This window comes from Triticum aestivum, chromosome 7D (assembly GCF_018294505.1).
Source record: "Triticum aestivum cultivar Chinese Spring chromosome 7D, IWGSC CS RefSeq v2.1, whole genome shotgun sequence".
NCBI lineage: Eukaryota > Viridiplantae > Streptophyta > Magnoliopsida > Poales > Poaceae > Triticum > Triticum aestivum.
Genome location: NC_057814.1, coordinates 399,461,117 through 399,483,486, shown reverse-complemented (window position 1 = coordinate 399,483,486; position 22,370 = coordinate 399,461,117).

Below are 22,370 nucleotides of genomic sequence, written 5' to 3'. Positions count from 1 at the left end.
GACTATGAGATTATGCAACTCCCGTTTACCGAAGGAACACTTTGTGTGCTACCAAACATCACAACGTAAATGGGTGATTATAAAGGTACTCTACAGGTGTCTCCAAAGGTACTTGTTGGGTTGGCGTATTTCGAGATTAGGATTTGTCACTCCAATTGCCGGAGAGGTATCTCTGGGCCCACTCGGTAATGCACATCACTATAAGCCTTGCAAGCATTGTGACTAATGAGTTAGTTGCGGGATGATGTGTTATGGAACGAGTAAAGAGACTTGCCGGTAACGAGATTGAACTAGGTATCGAGATACCGACGATCAAATCTCGGGCAAGTAACATACCGGTGACAAAGGGAACAACGTATGTTGTTATGCGGTCTGACCGATAAAGATCTTCGTAGAATATGTGGAAGCCAATATGGGCATCCAGGTACCGCTATTGGTTATTGACCGGAGACGTGTCTCGGTCATGTCTACATAGTTCTCGAACCCGTAGGGTCCGCACGCTTAACGTTATGATGACAGTTTTATTGAGTTTTGATGTACCGAAGTAGTTCGGAGTCCCGGATGAGATCGGGGATATGACGAGGAGTCTCGAAATGGTCGAGACGTAAAGATCGATATATTGGACGACTATATTCGGATTTCGGAAAGGTTCCGAGTGATTCGGGTATTTTTCGGAGTACCGGAGAGTTACGGGAATACGTATTGGGCCTTATTGGGCCATACGGGAAAGAAGAAAAAGGGCCTCAAGGGTGGCCGCACCCCGCCCCTTGGTCTGGTCCGAATTGGACTAGGGAAGGGGGGCGCCCCCTTCCTTCCTTCTCTTTTTCCCTTCCTCTTTTCCTATTCCATATGGGAGGTGGAATCCTACTAGGACTAGGGAGTCCTAGTAGGACTCCACACTTGGTGCGCCCCATCCTAGGGCCGGCCTCCTCCTCCCTTGCTCCTTTATATACGGGGGCAGGGGGGCACCCCAGAGACACAACAATTGATCCTTGAGATCTCTTAGCCGTGTGCGGTGCCCCCCTCCACCATATTACACCTCGATAATACCGTTGCGGAGCTTAGGCGAAGCCCTGCGTCGGTGGAACATCATCATCGTCACCACGCCGTCGTGCTGACGAAACTCTCCCTCAACACTCGGCTGGATCGGAGTTCGAGGGACGTCATCGAGCTGAACGTGTGTAGAACTCGGAGGTGCCGTATGTTCGGTACTTGATCGATCGGATCGTGAAGACGTACGACTACATCAACCGCGTTGTGATAACGCTTCCGCTGTCGGTCTACGAGGGTACGTGGACAACACTCTCCCCTCTCGTTGCTATGCATCACCATGATCTTGCGTGTGCGTAGGAATTTTTTTGAAATTACTACGTTCCCCAACACTCCTACCTCCAGCCCGTCCACCTAGTCATCCTCGGCCATGGGACGGAGCTACCGCCGCCGATAGAAGGCGAGGTCAAAACCGCTGGCGGTGCGGAGCCCATCTTGCGGCAGCCCGGATGCCAGCTCCATCCGGCGCTCGCGGCCGCTAGCTAGCCAAGATATTTCCGTCCAGCTGCTTGTCTGCAAGGTTTGCTAGCTAGATTGGCATGGCGGCGCGGCGGCTTGCTCGCGCGCGCCGCGCTAAGGCCAGCCATCTGGCTCGAGCAAAGGCCAGCGCGGCGGCTTGCTCGCTCGTGAGTCATGCTCGGGCCAGCCTGCCAACCCGTGCGGAGGCCAGCGCGGCGTCCGGCCCGTCCGGCGGAGCGGCGGCCAACTCGCTCATCACCGGCACCACCGACGAATACACATCAGTACTGTTTGAAGTAATGTTCAGGAAAAATAATGATTTGAGGGGGAATAACAGGATAGAAGGTCAGATGTGGGTCCCTCGTGGCAACGGTCAAACAAAATGTGTTGGTTTAACCCGCCTCGTCAGCACGGACGTGTGGGCCAACCCTGTCATAAATGGGTTTAAACTAACCTAATCGGTACTCCCTCTGTCCCATAATATAAGATGTTTTTGCAAGCTAAACTAGCTTGCAAAAACGTCTTACATTGTGGGCGGAGGGAGTACTGGGTAGCTGTTTTTGGCGTGGATTAAGAAATTTTGGGTATATTTTTGCTATTTTTTGTACAATAGATTCTTCCTAGGGCTGGTTGAAAGTGGTAGTTTTTTGTTAAATACTCTACATATTGTAAGTAGGAGTGAAAGTTAAGCTTTGGAACCCAATAAGCAAGGCTAGCTACATAGTGCATATGTGTACATGATTGAAAGTAAATATCAACCATGAGTGACTAATATCTTGATGGAAAACTCGAAACTATGGAATACTAGGAAATTTTTTGCATGGTTGGAAATACTAGCAATGTTCATGTGCGTTGCAACGAATCATAATTAGAATAATACTTATTCACAAACTTGATACAAAACACTCTAATTTTGATATACATATATCACTAGAGATATATTATGTTTCAATTAGAATATATTCCTTGGGATGTTTTGGTGAGGTCAGGGAGGGATGTGGTTGGTTTTAAGATACTAATTATGGGTTTTTCTACAAATTGGTAGACAAGTGGGATGTTGGTGAGAAAAGGCAACAACTTACCTCACAGTCGTTAGATGTAGATCTAATGGTCATAAACTACAGATGGCAGACACACCATCATCACCAACTTAGTCTTCTGTAGGAGTACTAGCAACATCCGTGCATTGCACGGAACATCAAGATGCATTTTTTTTATAAAACACTTGTTGTGATTGACCCATGCGGGAGTAATCCCATGTGTAAAAACTAATGATATCTCGAGAAATAGGAGATAAGGTGAAGAGGAGTGGGGCGTGGTGGTCGGACTGAGCGGAGGCATGGGGATTGACGACGCCGGCAGCGGCCACCAGGCCAGTTTGTTCCAGAGGCTTCCTTTCTTAATTGCTCAACAATGAGGTTGTTGGAGATAAGGATGAACGAGGGAAGGCCTTGTCTGCAAATGTGGAGAGGGGTGCGGGTATCTTTTAGTTTAATTTCCATCTGTCAGATATAGATCGGACGGTCTATATTGCAAGATGGCACGCGTACCATCATCACCAACTCGGTTTTTTATAAGTGAAGAAGTATAAGTATGGAGATACAAACGTATTATCGATACTTGTTTCCGTAAACTAGCATCTACATTCTATTCAACGCCTCAGCATGTGAGGCGTTAGCACAATGACTTCTAGACTGTGTAAAATAAAGGTTTTCCCGTCGCCGATAAGGAGGGGGTGACAGCGGCGCGCTTTTTGGCTTGCTCTAGTCCTAGTAGTCATACTAGGTGGTCTAAGCACGTGTAGATTTATTCTTTTTCACGTCTCGTGTTCGCCGTACTACCACGACTGTTGATGAATAGACGGTAAGTTATTCACGGGGAAACCCTTGTTGAGCATGTTTGCAAGAGAGAGAGACAGTGTGCGTGTGTGATATGTCTAGAGACTGAGCCAATGATAACAGATTCTTTGTGTCTATGTGTGTGGAGGATAGAGAGAGACATGTACATGGGGCTTTGTGTTGTGTAACATGGAGAAACATATACATAATTAGAGAGTGAGTGTGTGAGATACACATGCGGACATGGGGAGAGATGAGGATCCATATTAATGGGTGTTTGTGCGTGCGTTTGTGTGTGAGAGGGAGTGTGTGTATGTGGAGTAGAGAGACCACTAATGATGTAAACGTAGTATAAGGGAAGGGGGAATGGTGTGACATGTGTAGTAGCGGGATAGCATGGGTGCGGGCGGGGGGAGCAGACTATTTGGAAGAGACATCGAGTGTGTGTGGGAGAGGGGTGTGAGAGCGAGCGAGAGAGAGAGAGAGAGAGCTAGCGACGGAGAGAGAGAGAGAGAGGAAGAGAGGGGGCGAGAGAGGGGGTGTTTGTGTCCATAAATGGCGTATAGATAGGGAGACAATGTTGATGTTGTTTGAAATTGGCCTATGTACAAAGACGCAAGGGAAGCGAGTCATCGTGTGTGTGATAGGGACTTCATGAGAGATCTAGAATAGATGGTGTAGAGAACAATGTGCGAGATCGAGAACGATGATACATTTGGGAGCTATGGAAAGAGTCACGACATATATGTATACAGGGAGGAGCTGGGGCGGGTCCGCATGTGGGAGAGATAGAAAGAGGAGAGTGGTGCACAAGGAAACAAAGTGTGCTTGTTTGCAGTGGGGGTGGTGTGTGAGGTGAGTGTGCGAGAACCACATAACTAGGGAGATAGACGTTTGGGGGCAACGTTTTGTGTGTATGGGAAAGATACACTCTACATAGTGCATGTGCTTGGGAAAGAGAGATGCCGGGAGACCTAGCTAGAGATTGGGGGAAGAGATGTGTGCATGCCCAAGAGACAAAGTGATAGAGACCTATATTGGGGTCCGGACTTTAGAAGAGAGAGGGGTGTTAATGTTCTCATGTGTTGGTGTTTGGGGGAGAGAACGACTTCTGTGTGTGTGTGTGGGGGGGGGGGCGACGAGGGGGGGGGGGGGGCTTCAGATAAAGTGTGAGGTGTCTATATTTGAGGGACTTTAGCGTAATTGAGATATACATGGTCAATAGTGTGTGCACTCATGGTTGATCAATTTGTTTCACAGTTTGGACTATGAGATAACGATACTTTTGAACATGCGTGATATACCTTGATGTACCAGAATTACAAACCTAAGATTGGAATTTTGGAATTCGACTCCATCATTAGCTTTTGTAATTCATTTAAACGGAGGTACATTTTTAAGCCGGGATTTCGTGATTTCAAATTCATATATCAAACCTAGAGATATACACATACGGGCATGTTCAAACTTTATAATCATCCACTTTATTCATACACATACACATTTTTGCTTTTGTCATCATATTTAGGATAAACACATTTGGAATTTCATTTGAATTGGACCGTATGATGGTATTTGCTTGTAGTAGCTCAATGATCCATATTTGAATTGAATGGACAATCTAAGTTTCGAGTTGGAGACATTGATTTTCAAAACTTGCACTTTTTTTGCGTGCAAAACAAACAAATTCTCGGCCATGATATCATAGTCGGCCATACAAGAGCAGAATATAATTTCAGGCGCCAAAAGCTTTCAAACTTCCCGCTCACATCGAAATATCTCACGCACGAAAGTTTAGCCTTGCGATATTCCTGTTTTATCACTGCCACATGAACGGAAAAGGGCTGCTTTGGTAACTCCATTGTTTTCCCCTCTTTGCCCCCAACATTCTTCCCCAGAGCCCCTCCCCTTCCCCTCCCCGACCCCCCCAACCACGGCAAGCCGCCGAATCTAGTCCTCCGCCGCAGCGGTGGACCTCACACCCCGACGGATCTACCTTCCGCACCTTGGAACCCCCAACTACCAACTCACCACTTCACCGGAGCCGCTTCAGCGACTGGCTTGTCCACCGCTCCAGATCTCCTTGACCGCCATCATGGTCCACCGCACCGGATCTGCTTAACCGGCGCCCTCGTCCACAATAGTGTAGGCCCTTCACTGATTCCCTCGTCCGTCCCTTCGCTGGCCCTTCATACAAGCCCTCATCCGCCGCAACAGATCCGCCTCACCGAAAGCACTGTACAACGCGCCCGCCGAAGCCTTCGTCCACTGCACCGGACCCGCTCCACGGACGCCATATTCAACTCCACCGGCCCTGCTTTACCGACGCCACATCCTCATCAGGTTATTCCGATTTGTACTCCTTCGGTTTTTCTCTTTATCGTGCAACTATTCACTTACCACAGATGAGCTTTCTTGTATGTCGACAGGCGCCGCAACCGTAGCACCGGAGCCGCTTCAGCGAAGGCGACAGCCGGCCCAAACTCAACCGTAACACGAGCAGCATCGACGATCCTTAGCTATCAAGTATGCCAACAATACCCATACGTCGCCGAGAATCAGGTACTATTATCCAACGGCCGGCGCCTACGTTCACTTTCTTAGCATAAGCACCGCACCTTTGAATTTCTTTAGGGCATCATTCAGTTATTCATGAGATGCGTTATTCTTCTTGCACCTGTAGGGCCATACTTCTTGCAGTGAACATGTTACATGTGCTAAATTACAACCAGTGCACATATAGTTAATATGCTTTAGTTTTGTCCTAAGTATTACTGTACTTCCTAGATATCACTGCCTACTATTTTACTTCTTGCATGCTATATTTATGATAATGGTGTTGTTTTGATGCCACCTGTTGGTTCCATCAGACTGCTTCATGTTCTCTATGCTTAATTACACATCAGCAAACTAGCATGTGGTTCCGCTGGTTTTTGTTCGTTTTACCCTACATTTTCTGATGCTAGCTATTACATCACTGCTCCGAGCCTCTGTTCATTAATTTTTCGTGTGTTCTTGATCTTCCCAAGTTACATGACTAATTTGATGCTTCTATTAATTTTGGAGCTGCCAACCCCATCAAGCAAAATATTTGTTCTTTTGGGGCTGGCACCTCGAACAAGCATAAAAATAGAGGGAAGCAGATATATTGTCGTGTATGCACACACCCTTCTTTCATTAGTTTAGATGAACCATTGATGATCAATTCGAACCAGTGCATGCAATTAAAATTAATTTTACCTAAATAGAGGGTGCAGAATAAACTACAACAAGTAGATTTGCAACCACGGGATGCTGACGATATCTTCAAAGAACATTGCAACAGCAGCGAGGCTTCACAGCAACATATGGTAAGCCAGTGTGTTTTAGTACATGTGAAATGTAATGCATGTGGGCTGCTTTCTTGGCTTGTGCCCTCAATCTGTAATCCTACAGAATAACAAATAGTTCAGTTGTCTGCTTTGCTGTATTGCTTGATTCGAATGCTTGTTTGTTACTTGTTACGCTATACCTGAGTTGGTCAATATGTCAGCAGTGCCTGCTGTACTATCGCAAAGAAATGCATGCCTAGTTCATTTGAGTCCTTAACTTTTCCTCTGAACTTCATCACAAGACTGTCTTCGTAGTTTATATGAGGCCACACTGTTAAGTGCTTTCTCAGATTATTTCAACTGCTTAGATGCCTTGGCAACTTAAATATAGTGGTGGTACACTCCCTTTCAACTAGGGATGTCAACTGGGTCCCATTTAATCCCGATTAAAGTCCACTAGTGGTATGATAGTTCAAAAGAGTTTTTGTTTTTTTGAGGAAAATGAACCAGGGAGCTAGCAAAAACTAACTAGATGGGACTGGCGGATGTCGTTTATTTGCCACTTACATCCCTAGTTTCATCTTACCAGTTTAATTTCTTTTCGGCTGATGCTACTTCGAACCATTTAAATATAGCTTGCCATGCTCGGCAATATTCGTATGTCGTTTACCATGTAAGCTTACTGCCTGGATCATGTGATAACTATCTCTTACTTATGTCCAGTGAAAACCTTTCAGGATGCCGTTCACACTAGGACACAATGTACAACCCCAGAATCTATTTGTGGAAGCAGTGCGCCATCCATGTTACCAGATGGTAGCAGTTCAGAGGCAACACCGCCGGAGAGAAGTCTGAGCACAGATATTATAGTTCTTGAGGCTCTACTAGAGGCAGAAAGAGATGGTGTGGCTGCCATGAATGAGGTAATCTCGATCTTGAAGCTGGAAATTATGCAATTAGTTGCACGCATTATGCAAGCAACCCAAGAATTGGAGGAAGTAAGAATGTTGCATTTGAAAATGGAGGAGGTCCTGCTGCTTCTGCTATCTGAAGCCCAGGGTAATCCTAGTTCTTCTTTAGATAGCAGTTGAAATTGTCATTAGATTATTGTACTTGCATGTTGTGTCATGTCTCTGAATGGATTATGTTGTAAGACCCCCTATGTTGTCCATGTGTTGTAATGATCCGAATTTTTTAGGCGAGGTAATCCTCAGTACTTGTATGATTGACATAAGGTGAACTGTTTTTCGTGTGAGCATATTGTATTGGATGAAATAACTGTTTGACTCAAAGTGTATCCAACCTACTGGATTCAAAGATCACGACATTTCTAAATCATAATCATATATAAAGGTGGAATAAATCTTTGTTGTGGTTTTGAATAAATAAATAAAAAACATAGAATTATATGTGGATATTCATAATCGAATAAAAATTGGATTTGGATTTAGTTGCCAGGGCCCAGGGCAAACGTGAATCCTAATTCTCCCAAGTTTTGAACGAAGCGGCTAAACACTGATGACCCACAAGTATAGGGGATCTATCGTAGTCCTTTCGATAAGTAAGAGTGTCGAACCCAACGAGGAGCAGAAGGAAATGATAAGCGGTTTTCAGCAAGGTATTCTCTGCAAGCACCGAAATAATAGGTAACAGATGGTTTTGTGATAAGATAATTTGTAACGAGCAACAAGTAACAAAAGTAAATAAAGTGCAGCAAGGTGGCCCAATCCTTTTTGTAGCAAAGGACAAGCCTGGACAAACTCTTATATAGAGAAAAGCGCTCCCGAGGACACATGGGAATTATCGTCAAGCTAGTTTTCATCACGTTCATATGATTCACGTTCGGTACTTTGATAATTTGATATGTGGGTGGACCGGTGCTTGGGTGCTATCCTTACTTGGACAAGCATCCCACTTATGATTAACCCCTATTGCAAGCATCCGCAACTACAAAAGAAGTATTAAGGTAAACCTAACCATAGCATGAAACATATGGATCCAAATCAGCCCCTTACGAAGCAACGCATAAACTAGGGTTTAAGCTTCTGTCACTCTAGCAACCCATCATCTACTTATTACTTCCCAATGCCTTCTTCTAGGCCCAAATAATGGTGAAGTGTCATGTAGTCGACGTTCACATAACACCACTAGAGGAGAGACAACATACATCTCATCAAAATATCGAACGAATACCAAATTCACATGACTACTAATAGCAAGACTTCTCCCATGTCCTCAGGAACAAACGTAACTACTCACAAAGCATATTCATGTTCATAATCAGAAGGGTATTAATATGCATAAGGGATCTGAACATATGATCTTCCACCAAATAAACCAATTAGTATCAACTACAAGGAGTAATCAACACTACTAGCAACCTACAGGTACCAATCCCAGACTTAGAGACAAGAATTGGATACAAGAGATGAACTAGGGTTTGAGAGGAGATGGTGCTGGTGAAGATGTTGATGGAGATTGGCCCTCTCCCGATGAGAGGAGCATTGGTGATGACGATGGCGATGATTTCCCCCTCCCGGAGGGAAGTGTCCTCGGCAGAATAGCTCTGCCGGAGCCCTAGATTGGTTCTGCCAAGGTTCCGCCTCGTGGCGGCGGAGTCTCATCCCGAAAGCTTGCTTATTATTTTTCTTCGGACGAAAGACTTCATATAGCAGAAGATGGGCACCGGAGGGCCAACAGGGGGCCCACAAGGCAGGGGGCGCGCCCGGGGGGTAGGGCGCACCCCCACCCTCGTGGCCAGGGTGTGGGCCCCCTCTGGTATTTCTCCCGCTCAGTATTTTTTATTATTTCCAAAAATAACTTTCGTGGAGTTTCAGGACTTTTGGAGTTGTGCAGAATAGGTCTCTAATATTTGCTCCTTTTCCAGCCCAGAATTCCAGCTGCCGGCATTCTCCCTCCTTATGTAAACCTTGTAAAATAAGAGAGAATAGGCATAAGTATTGTGACATAATGTGTGATAACAACCCATAATACAATAAATATCAATATAAAAGCATGATGCAAAATGGACGTATCAAACACCCACTATCATTTGTGGGCTGCCCGAAGCAAGTGTTTGCGAGATGGAAATTACTGTCTACCCCTAACACTTGACATCCTTATCGACCGGATTTACACTGCTGGCGATAGGGGTAGACTAGTAACTTCAATCAGACGTGACACGACGGCCTCTGAGCCCATTCAGACACGGTGGGCGCCAAACGTGGGCGGCAAAATACATTTGATTCAAGCTTGTCCGAAAGACATGTGTCTCTCCCTCCATTTCCCCATTCATCCATGATGGGCGGCAAAACAAACTCTCCTCGTCCAAAATCGATGTAGGCTAATATTTTAAATAGGGGAAGATGTGTAACTTCCCTCAGGCGTGACACAACCGCCCTACCTGTCAGCCCCGTTCATACACCGTGGGCGCCAACCGTGGGCGGCAAAACACCCTCTCCTCGCCCGAAATCGTTACCGGCAAATATTTAGGAGATGCGAGATTACCGTCCTATCCCCAACCAACGTGATGTCCGAAATTTTAAACGGGGGATAAGTTCGTAACTTTCCCACATTTCAGACAAGCGCATCCCAAAGTTTGAGATCCCCCCTCCATTTCCCCATTCATACAACGTCGGCGCCACGACAACCTCCCCACTGCGGCCAGCCTCCTCTGTCCGCCACCCCATCCTCCACCTTGCCGGAGCCGCTACCCCTACCCCTTCGTCCACTGCAAGAGATGGACGTCTCTCATCCACGGCGCTGAACCAGGATCCTTTCATCGCGTCATCTCGCTTCATCGGCGCCGTCGTCCACCTTGCCGTTGCCGCTCCTACGACCGCCTCGTCCACGGCAACAGGATTTATCCCCCGACCCGGCCGTCTGCCATCTAAAGTCTTCTTCCCCGCCGCCGACAACCATCGCACCTGCAGCACCCTCAACGTATCAGCAGGGGCCTACACGGCGTCGCAAGAGAGGTGGCACTCTTCCATATGTGCTTAAGTTATTGATCTCACCCGGAAAATAGATCTTAAATTGTTTACTGTACTTTTCTTGTTCGTACCAAATCGTAGTGGCTAGTTGAATGCAAACATTGGTTGCGAAGTAGCTTTGTCCGGTTTGCACCTTCAGATCCGCCATGTCACGGTCACTATACTCGTAAAGCTTATGGTTTCCCCCTTTATATTCACTACCATCATCATAGGTGCTTCACTGCTTCGTGTCGTGGTAGCACTGCTCCTCAAGACCTCAACCCATCAAGCGAAACAACATGCCACTCATAATTCCAAAGCTTACGTGTTGAAATACGAATCTGATATGATGCTCATATTACTAAAATAGAGAATGTTTAATTGGTCACCTAATGTTCCTATATTCATTTCTAAAAGCATGTGCGCCACCCACTGGTCCAGCTAGTTCCACTTTCTTGATTTTACTCTTGACGCTTAGGGTTTTCCCCTTTTATCTACTCTACTATGATCTGCGTAGGTGCTTTCTGTCGTACTAGCATTACTCCACCCTTCAAGCTAAACAACACAACACTAAAAATTCCAAAGCTTAGTTGTTCAAATATGATTGTGATATGATACTGATATTAGTTAACAGACACATTTAATTGGTTAGCTAAAGGTCCCACTTGAGTTTCCAAATGATGTTGCGACATATAGAGAGACAGCAGAATTGCATTTCTTTGTCACTTGTTGACTGTACTTTCTTGTCCATACCAAATCTTAGTTGTTATTTCAAAGCAAACATCGGTTGCTAACTACCCTTTGCGTGGTTTGCAGCTTCAGATCTGCCATCCCACTGCCACTGTCAACACTATACTCATCATGCTTACGGTTTCCCCATTTTATGATGACCACGATCAGCCTACGTGGTTCGTGTCGTAATAGCACTGCTCCACCCATCGAGCTAAACAAGCTTAGTTGTACAAATTCAAATCTAATATTATGCTGATATTAGTAAAACTGAGAGATGTTTAATTGGTCAGCTAAATGTTCCTACTTTAGTTTCGAAATGCATGTGAGCCACATATGGAGAGACCGGAAGGAATAGTATTTCTCTGTGCGCTCTGGTTCATCATGGGTGGCCAACCGACATTGTATAGAAAGACTTGTAATATCTTCAATCTGCTTGCTCTTTTGCTCTTCTTTAAGATGATCCTCTTCTCTTGTGGTCGACTGGTCAGGTCGAGTTATTCTCCCTTAGTATATTTTGAATCTGTCAGGTCAGGTCGACTTGTTCTTCTTTACTATATGTTGAAGCTGTCATCTGTGAAGTATCATCACTTCTGGAGCTCTCATATTTTGATTAGTAGGCCACATTATATTAATGCACACACCGAATTACAGCATGCATGGCACCTCTTAGAAGAATTGCAGAGATAGCACAAAGGGGTTTACAGGGAGGAAGTATTGGATTAGAATCACTTCTGCATTACAAAGATAATCTCACTTGTTTTTATGTTTTCATGCATGTCAGGTATTGAACATTATCAAAATGAATATGAGAATGGGCGCACGAGAGGAATATTGCGGAACAATCCACTGGCTAACAAACTTGGCATGGTGGAGGATGGCCTATCTTATTCACCCATCAACATGCATGCTCTAACTTGGCAAGGTTGTATTGGTCGCACATATTTTGCATCTGACCTCTTGCATTACTTCTACTTTGTTACACCATCTGCTTAGTTTAAACATCATATATGAGTATATGCCATACCTATCCATTTTCTGTACCTATTCCATGTGTCGTCATACTATTTTTTCCAGTCAAATGTTGTTCTTTCGTAATAGATGTCCAAAAGGAAGAGGGTGAGTGCAGATCCTCAAGGAGTACAAACTAGGTATTTGGAAAAGGTAGTGATACCTGTTAAATCAGATAGATCAGCAGCCATAGAAAACACAGGCCCAACTGTACCAGACTTTACCCCTACTCCAGTGGCCAAACCCCTATTAGAACTGCTGAGAGCCCAGCGTCAGGTACTATCTATGATATCAATTCAAAATTTGAACTCCTAAATTTCTGCATGTGCCTTACCTTCTCTCTTGTATGGAAACTAATTTCAGATGAATCTCCTTGCTCAAAGGATCATAGGATCTCACGACAATACTAGGCTCTGCATTGCTCTTGTCAGTACCTCTTGCCCTTTGTCAGCATACTTACACTCATTGCTGTTTGATTATGTAGCATCACTGTAAATGTTCGCTTCTTTATCCTCCCTTTGCTTGAAATTATAAGATCTATATTTACTCTTAGATAAATGTAGAATTAACACAATGGTTATGAAGTTTTGGATTGCTCATGTAAGTACCTGTTGTCATGTACTCCCTCTGTATCGAATTAATTGTTGATCAATTGGATGTATTTAGAACTTAATAGTGCTAGATACATCCATTTGAGCGACAAGTAATAACGGACGGTGGTGGTATTACTGTACATGCATCGCGAAATACTTGATTGTCTAGCATTACTCTGCATCTTATCTGCCCTGCCCTCCACTTTCTCCAAATTATCATATCTACATTTACTCTTACCAAAATGTTGAATAAAGCCAATGCCACTGCACATGTTGATGTCTGCATTCCTCTTGTCAGTACCTTTTGCCTTGTAACGCTATACTTAATTAATTGCTATTTGATTATGTATCATCAGTCTGCACCTGAGCTCCATTATCCTCTATGTCTTCCAATATTATTTGATCTATATTTACTCTTTGCAAAATGTAGAATAATGGCAATGCTTATAAAGAATTTTCTTTGGGGAATTTTTTGAATTATCCTTCCATCAACATGGAGAAGGGCTTTGTCGAGCCCGTGTTAACATGTAATGTAAGTTCATCCTTCTCAAGCCTTCAAACTTTGTTCTAGTATAGATTTGGATAGGCATCATTTCCTCCACTGCTGTTTACATCTGATTGGATGTTTGCAACAACTACCAGTTTTAAATTGTAGTTGTAAAAACATGTTCCTTATGCAGAACAGATCCATTTATTTGCTTATATAATTGTGAAACCTGTTATGTGTCTCCTTGTTTCTCTTTCAGAGTCGTATCTCTTATGCCAGGCAGAACTTTAGGAAAGATAGTGAGCCAAACCATCTTGAGGACAGCGAGATGACCCCAAGGTCCTGTCTTGATGAAGACAGTGAGTTGAAGCTACTCACCAGCAGGTGTGAGACAACCTCTGTGCAGTCGCTGCCTCAATCAGTTCGATTTCTTCAGTCTTAACTTAAAGCGGAAAGGCTTGCTTCAGCTCAACTCCGACTTGAAGTCAAAGATGTAATGAAGATGTCAGGGGACTGCCTTGCGCACTATGGTGCAATACAGCTAGGGATGAAGCATCTATCGTTGACACAACTAAGGTCTCATCAGCTTGTTAGGCTGCTTGCCGGGCCCGACCTTGCCAGGTCTAGTGCCTTCTGAAGTGCTCTCAGTTTTGTATATTCTTTTGTCGGCGCGTTTATATGCACTGGTGGCGACCTTTGATGCCTGATACGTCTCCAACGTATCTATAATTTATGAAGTATTCATGCTATTATATTATCCGTCTTGGATATTTATGGGCTTTATTATGCACTTTTATATTATTTTTGGGACTAACCTATTAACGCAGAGCCCAGTTCCAGTTTCTATTTTTCCCTTGTTTCAGTGTTCCGCAGAAAAGGAATATCAAACGGAGTCCAAACGGAATGAAACCTTCGGGAAAGGTATTTTTGGAACGGAAGCAATCCAGGGGACTTGGAGTGCACGTCAGGGAATCAATGAGGAAGGCACGAGGCAGGGGGGCGCGTCCACCCCCCTGGGTGCGCCCTCCACCCTCATGGGCCCCTCGTGGCTCCCCTGACGTATTTCTTCCTCCTATATATACCAATATACCCTAAAACCATCGGGGAACAGAAGAGATCGGGAGTTCCGCCGCCTCAAGCCTCTGTAGCCACCAAAAACCAATCGAGACTCTGTTCCGGCACCCTGCTAGAGGGGGGATCCCTCACCGGTGGCCATCTTCATCATCCCGGCGCTCTCCATGACGAGGAGGGAGTAGTTCACCCTCGAGGCTGAGGGTATGTACCAGTAGCTATGTGTTTGATCTCTCTCTCTCTCTCTCTCTCTCTCGTGTTCTTGAGGTGATACGATCTTGATGTATCGCGAGCTTTGCTATTGTAGTTGGATCTTATGATGTTTCTCCCCCTCTACTCTCTTGTAATGGATTGAGTTTTCCCTTTGAAGTTATCTTATCGGATTGAGTCTTTAATGATTTGAGAACACTTGATGTATGTCTTGCGTGGGATAACCGTGGTGACAATGGGTTATTCTATTGATTCACTTGATGTATGTTTTGGTGATCAACTTGCGGGTTCCGCCCATGAACCTATGCATAGGGGTTGGCACACATTTTCATCTTGACTCTCCGGTAGAAACTTTGGGGCACTCTTTGAAGTACTTTTGTGTTGGTTGAATAGATGAATCTGAGATGGTGTGATGCATATCGTATAATCATACCCACGGATACTTGAGGTGACATTGGAGTATCTAGGTGACATTAGGGTTTTGGTTGATGTGTGTCTTAAGGTGTTATTTTACTATGAACTCTAGGGCTGTTTGTGACACTTATAGGAATAGCCCAATGGATTGATCGGAAAGAATAACTTTGAGGTGGTTTCGTACCCTACCATAATCTCTTCGTTTGTTCTCCGCTATTAGTGACTTTGGAGTGACTCTTTGTTGCATGTTGAGGGATATTTATATGATCCAATCATGTTATTATTGTTGAGAGAACTTGCACTAGTGAAAGTATGAACCCCAGGCCTTGTTTCAACGCATTGCAGTACCGTTTACGCTCACTTTTATCATTAGTTACCTTGCTGTTTTTATATTTTCAGATTACAAAAACCTACATCTACCATCCGTATTGCACTTGTATCACCATCTCTTTGCCGAACTAGTGCACCTATACAATTTACCATTGTATTGGGTGTGTTGGGGACACAAGAGACTCTTTGTTATTTGGTTGCAGGGTTGTTTGAGAGAGACCATCTTCATCCTACGCCTCCCACGGATTGATAAACCTTAGGTCATCCACTTGAGGGAAATTTGCTACTGTCCTACAAACCTCTGCACTTGGAGGCCCAACAACGTCTACAAGAAGAAGGTTGTGTAGTAGACATCAAGCAGTTTCTGGCGCCGTTGCCGGGGAGGCTAGGTAAGTGGCACTCACACCCCGTCAACTAAGCTCTTTTCTGGCGCCGTTGCCGGGGAGGTGAGTGCTTGAAGGTATATCTTTAGATCTTGCAATCGAATCTTTTTGTTTCTTGTTTTATCACTAGTTTGGTTTATAAAAGAAAACTACAAAAAAATGGAATTAAGGTTGCCTCATATGCTTTGTCTTTTTAATATCTTCCGTGAGTATGATGGAAAGGAAAATTGTGCCAAAGTGTTAGAATAAGAATGCATTAAAATGTTTGGCACTAAATCTTTGAATGATGAGCATGATTGCAATGTTGTTAGTATGAACTCTTTTAATATCCATAGTGTCGGGGATATACCCCGCGGTATGACCCGGCCGGTATGGGCGACTCACTGGTGACCTGCCCGGAGCTTGGCGATTCACAGTTAACCTGCCTGATCTTGGCGACTCATTAGTAACCCAGCGGGCGGGTCAGATGGACAACAAGGCCCAAAGCCCAAAGCCCAGAAGGCCGGCTCACGTTATGATGGGCCGGATTAAGAGGAAAGGGATGACGAATATTTCCTTTACGAGGAAGCAAGACCCGGACTTGTAATCAACTTGTAAGAGAAGATAGACTAGTCGTAGTCCTACTGGGACTCCACATGTAACCCGCCCCTCTAACTTATATAAGGAGGGGCAGGGCACCCCAAGAGACGGGCAACAAGAAACAATCTCTAGGGCTAGACCCAAAGAGCCGGCTTACCGGCGACTCTCTCATAAGCATAATGAGACCTAGCCTCAAACAGCATGTAGGGTTGTTACCGGATGATGTTTCCCGGGGCCCGAAGCTGTCTAAACCCTTGTCTTGTGCATTGATCTGCCCTGCGTCTCTCATCCCAATCAACCCCTCTCAAGCTACTACATAGATGCGTTGGCCTCATGACTAAGTCCTTACACCTAGGACATCTGCGTGTTAATTCCACGACAGTTGGCGCCCACCGTGGGGCTCCCGCACACGGTGGTGATGAGTTCTTGGAGGGATCTCTCACAGGGATCGAGAAGGTCGCAATTGGCCGAATGAAGAAAATTTGACAGGAGATAATCTTCGGCACAAGCCGGCGAATCCCATGGTTTGGAGTTTCTGTTGTGTGCCACCGATGCAATGTGATCCGTCGAAGTCCAAAGTTAAGATCAATTTTTCTACAATCACTTGTCGCCGAGGTTGGCAGGAATTATGCTGCATCCGCTGTGCGCTATGTCAGATCAATCAACAAACGTGTGTGCAAGCAAGGATCCAACCCCGAGGTGGTTTCATAAAGAGATCTGTTGTTACAGTTCAGAGTAGTATTACTTTGATTATGCTACTGTTCTCATGAAGGCGACACTACTGCAATGATACTCCTCGGCGGCTGTTCGTATAAGGGGCTTGAAAGGTTCAGATTCGTTTTTAATCTTTGCTTTGGTCAAGGTCAGCAACTAGTACTAGTACGTGAAGCTACAGGTAATATTGATTCAATTTTTCAATCATCAAAAGAAAGGCCACACCCCGATTTGTTCAATTGGGGTCGACCTGGAAATAGTCACGACCCGAGAGCAAGTTATCCATGGATACGGACTCCTACGTTTGACCTGCCACTTCCTTGCACGGCAAAACGCCGCCGTCGTCGCGGTCCGGTTCAGAGTCGTCCTTGACTTTGCCGCCTCACTCCGAGCCGCCCTCGGCTCCCAACCTTCCTCGGCCGCTGCGGCGCCTCGAGCTGCCAGATCGCCTGCTGCTGCGTCACCTCTGCCTTGGTGTGAGTCCCTGTGCCAAGTCGCTCCTGCAACATGCCGTTCGGCTGTGCTCCGGCCTCAGTCTCTGCCCTCCTCAGTATACGAGTCAGCCTCCAATGCTTCTGTATCTGAGCCGCCGCCGCCGCCTGATGTTTGCTGCTCGCCGCGCTCGACATGACTCGTGCGCCTCTGGCCGCAGCCACTCTGATTCAGCTCCCGGGTGTGTATCCGTGGATGGGGACGTTCCGGTCAGGCGCATGCATGGAAAATAGAGAAGATGGCGATACGAGAGCTCCATGAAAACAGAAACTGATCAGAAGAAATACAGAGAAGAAGCGGCCAGGCTAGCCATGTGATGTCAAGCAAATGTGCTTCTCACGTCCCATCAAATTGGCGTGTACGTATGCTGTTTTCACGTCGTGCCTGTGTCTAGCATTATCCAAAATCAGCATCCACGATCCATCCAACAAATCATCAGTCCGGTCTACATCAACATACTGCTGACTCAGCTGTCCGAGCTGGTTTACAATACTGATGCTGACTCTCCCCGTCTGCACCGGTTTACAACGCCGCGGCCAACTCGTCCGTCCAAAAAATACCAGGTGTTATTTTTCCTATGTATTTTATCAGTACATATTAATTCATCCGACAACAATTACTCTGGCCTGTAATATTTTTACGCAGGGCGACTATTAAAAGAAAAAGGGGTGGTGTTATACCACGGATGCACGTTCGGCTGTGCCGCGCGGCTTCACGGACAGGCGTGCCGCGGTCCGGTTTACATCAACGCGCCGGCCGACTCGCCCGTCCGCACCGCCTTACAACGCCACGGACGACTTGCCCGTCCGCCCTCGCGGCCGGTTCACGCGTCCGCGCCGGCTTACAACGTGGAGGACAGCTTGCTCGTCCGCACCGGCTCACAAACACCGTGGCCGGTTTATCTGTTTGCTCCCGCGGCCGATTCACCCGTGAAGGATTCCAGTTTCACCTAGTGATCATCAACTTCATGGCGGATTATTTTTGGCCTAAACACATCAGGTGATATCCATCTAAAATATATTTTTAGCACATATTATTTTTGTCAAAGAATAGTTTATCTTTGCCTTGGTCTGCAATATTGCTTATACAGGGCAATTATTTATGACAAAAAGTGATATTATACTACGGAGATGGAGGCACGCCAACATCTTTTGGCACAGGTGGTCTTCGTTATTCAACGGACCCTCGCACCGGCTTACAACGCCATGGCCGTCTCTCGCGACCGCGCCGGCTTACAACGCCGTGGCCGTCTCTCGCGACTGCGCCGGCTTACCACGCCGTGGCCGTCTCTCGCGACCACGCCGGCTTACAATAAGGAGGACAACTCACCCATCCGCACCGGTTTACAATGCCACGGCCGACTCATCTGTCTGTGCCGCCTCTGATGTTACGGTCGTCCTTACCGTCCGTCTCTCGCGGCCTGATCTACATCAACACACCAGGCCGCACTTGTCTGGATGAGTTGTTTATTGATTATGAGCAAGTCACTACTTGGGAAGCCCGGTTTTCTTCCAACAAACTGGAGGCAAATTATCATATATTATCAGCCGTCGTCTGCACTGGATGGTTCAATGAGCGGGCGCACGAGTCGCCGCAACTACAGTTTGGTTAACTTCGAACAACCAGTTGGAAGGAGCCATTGGCCGAGTTGTTGACACGACTCATATGGGATCATTTATAACCCGCCGCAGTCGCTTCAACCTTCTGTGGGTTCACATCGTGTTATCAACACCAATGATATACAAGTTATGCCGGTTTATATCACGGTTAAATATGGAGAATCTCAAGCCGACTCCTCGAGTCATCTTGAGACTCGGGGGCTACAGTGACATGACTCGGGAACCCCGGGTCGTTGGAGGGAATGATAACCCGGTTCCGGAGGCTGCTACCATATTGATGAAACTTTAAAGGCCGTCAGAAAATTGCCGGTTCAAATAAAGATTTCGGTTTTAAATCCGGTTCAAGAGATATTTTTTCTCCCGCAAAGTTTTGAAGCTCTCAAATCCGGTTCAAACGTCCGGCTCAAGGTAAATTTATATCTTATAAAGCTTTGAAGCTCTTAATATCCGGTTTACAGATTTCTGGTTCAAAAATAGGTTATCTCTCGCAAAGTTCGAGTTCTCAGGAAAAATTAAAGGGACCAAAGAGAGTCTGTTACAAAGCACAACTCAAATATAGGTACCCTGCTTTAATGACCATTGGGAGCTGATCGTATTTGAATTTAGCTTAACCCTTTTGGTGTGACCCTGATCGTATTCGAATCAGAGTCGTTAAATATTCTCATGATCACTAGGGGGCTTCCTGTTCAAACATAGGTCGTATTCGAACCAAAGAGAACATAGCTATCGATACCCTTTTGATCGGCACACTGCCGAGCTCATTGGGGAGTTTCTTGGTCATATTTGAACCATAGCTCAACCCCCTTTGGGAACCGACGTGGATCGTATTCGAATCAGCGTCGTTAAACAACTCTCAAGGTCATTTGGGGGCTTCCTGTTCAAACATAGGTCGTATTCGAACCAAAGAGAACATAGCTGTCGGTACCCTCTTGATCGGCAACGCCAAAGCCACTAGGGGCTATATGATCGTATTCGAATCTTAGCTTAACCCCTTTGGGACGGTTTTCTGATTGTATTCGAATCAGAAGCCTCAAGATTTTTTGAAGTTTCTTTTTTGCAAATAATTTTTGGGATTTTATTTGAAGTTCTTTTGAACACATCTAAAGTGTATATGAGTGGTTTCTATTTAAACCCGGCTTGATTTTCGATGATAAGTCGCCGGCTTATGACAATCATGATCTATGTGGAAGCATTGGCTTCTAAGGATTGGGTTATCACACTTGCTGCACAGGTATCATAAGCCGGCGGTACAGTTCAATATCACAGGTATGATATTGTTTATACATAATTATGTTTAAACTAGCCCTGGCTATGGACTTTAAGCCACCGGTATGTTTTGAATTGCGCCATTGGAATCATGCGCGTATCAAAGATTAGGTTATCACCCTTATTGTGCAGGTCATATAAACCGACAAATGCAAATTCAATATCACAAGTATTTGAGTCGTCACAAATATCATATGTGCCGGCTTTTACAGGGTTACGTTATCAACTTCACCCTCCGGGTCACGTAAACCGGTGGTATCATCCAAAGGATCATAAGTATGATAACATCAATTGTGTCTTAACATCATGATTGATAACCGGCTTGTCTATTTATGATTCTTTTCGGGTTTTTTCAAACCGTCAAGGGTTCTTGTGATCTACTTGTGTGCAGGGTAAGACTACATTTGGGTGGTTACCCACCCTGGCTCTTGACGTTAAGTCGCCAGGGCATATGTTATTTAAACTCTGTGCAGGATTTGCAGAACTATCACTTATATAAATGCCTCAGTCCAAGCTCATCACTGAAATTAGTGTTATCAATTATTGATTTTCTCAAGGGATATAGGCCACCGGATTACAAAAATTCCGGCTTACAATGAATGCGCATTAAGTCGTCATCGGCCAAGAGCCGCCAGGTATTTAAACTCCGGATTTACTTGTCAACCGATGAGGTATTCAAATCTTGAATAGCCATCATGGCTGGATTTCTATTGTGATTATCAATAACCAGTGTTATGATTGAGGTTTTCAAAGTCGCTTTAGCGCAACGGCTATTATTTTTATCAATGGGCATGATTTATTTTAAAATGGAGGAAATAGTCCCGAGTCGCTGCAGGCTTACGACCCGGCACTTGGGGGCTACATTATTCAAATTGAGATTACATCGAATATGCAAAGTCCCTTGTCACTGCCAGCATGCACCATGGCACTTGGGGGCTAATGCAAAGTCATTTTTTGCTTAACTTATTGAAGACCCGACTCATCACATTTTAAATGAGCCGGCCCTTGGGGGTAATACCAATTGCTCCTGTCAAAAATTCAAGGTACACAAACCTCAGTCCATTACATTGAAAGATCCACTACTCAATTGGTAGAGTACAAAGCTCTTAACCTTATGGACGTGGGTTCAAGCCCCATGGTGGAGATTACATCATATGATGTTATTATCAATGAATTATATACAAAGTCCCAGCTCAGTAATATCTTACTGACCCGGCCCTTGGGGGCTACACGTTGCTGCTCCAGTTTACATGATCATATTTACAAAGTCCCTGCTCATTATTGCATAATGACCCAGCCCTTGGGGGTTACACTGGTTGAAGTTTTATGAGCATAAGGCAATTACAAGTCCCAGGTTGCTGCAAGCATCACAACCCGGCACTTGGGGGCTACAGGTGATATACATATAAGGGGGGAAAATCTTCAAATTCTCAGTTTTGAGTAGATCAGATTAACCCGGTGTTTGCAACAATCATGATCCGGTGTCACCAATAATTATGACCCGACGTCGGCAACAGTTATGACCCGGTGCTATCAATATTTACAAGCCGGCAATTTTGGTTATGATAAACCGGTAAGTTCCACCTCTTCAAGCCGACTGAAAGTCAGATGAGTATTTCAAGACCAATATATTTTAAGCCGGCGCTTTGGAAGCCGATTCAAGTGGATTATTTCTTACAATATTTCTCTACAAGAGACCAATGCCAGCAAATTGACTCTGAAGGTGGCCTATTGACCCGGAGGTCTTAAAAGAAGTATCTGGATTTTGTGCATTCACAAAGTTTGAACATATCTACTAAAGGAGATTTGCGATGAGTTCATGGGCATGTATCAAGAAGGAAAT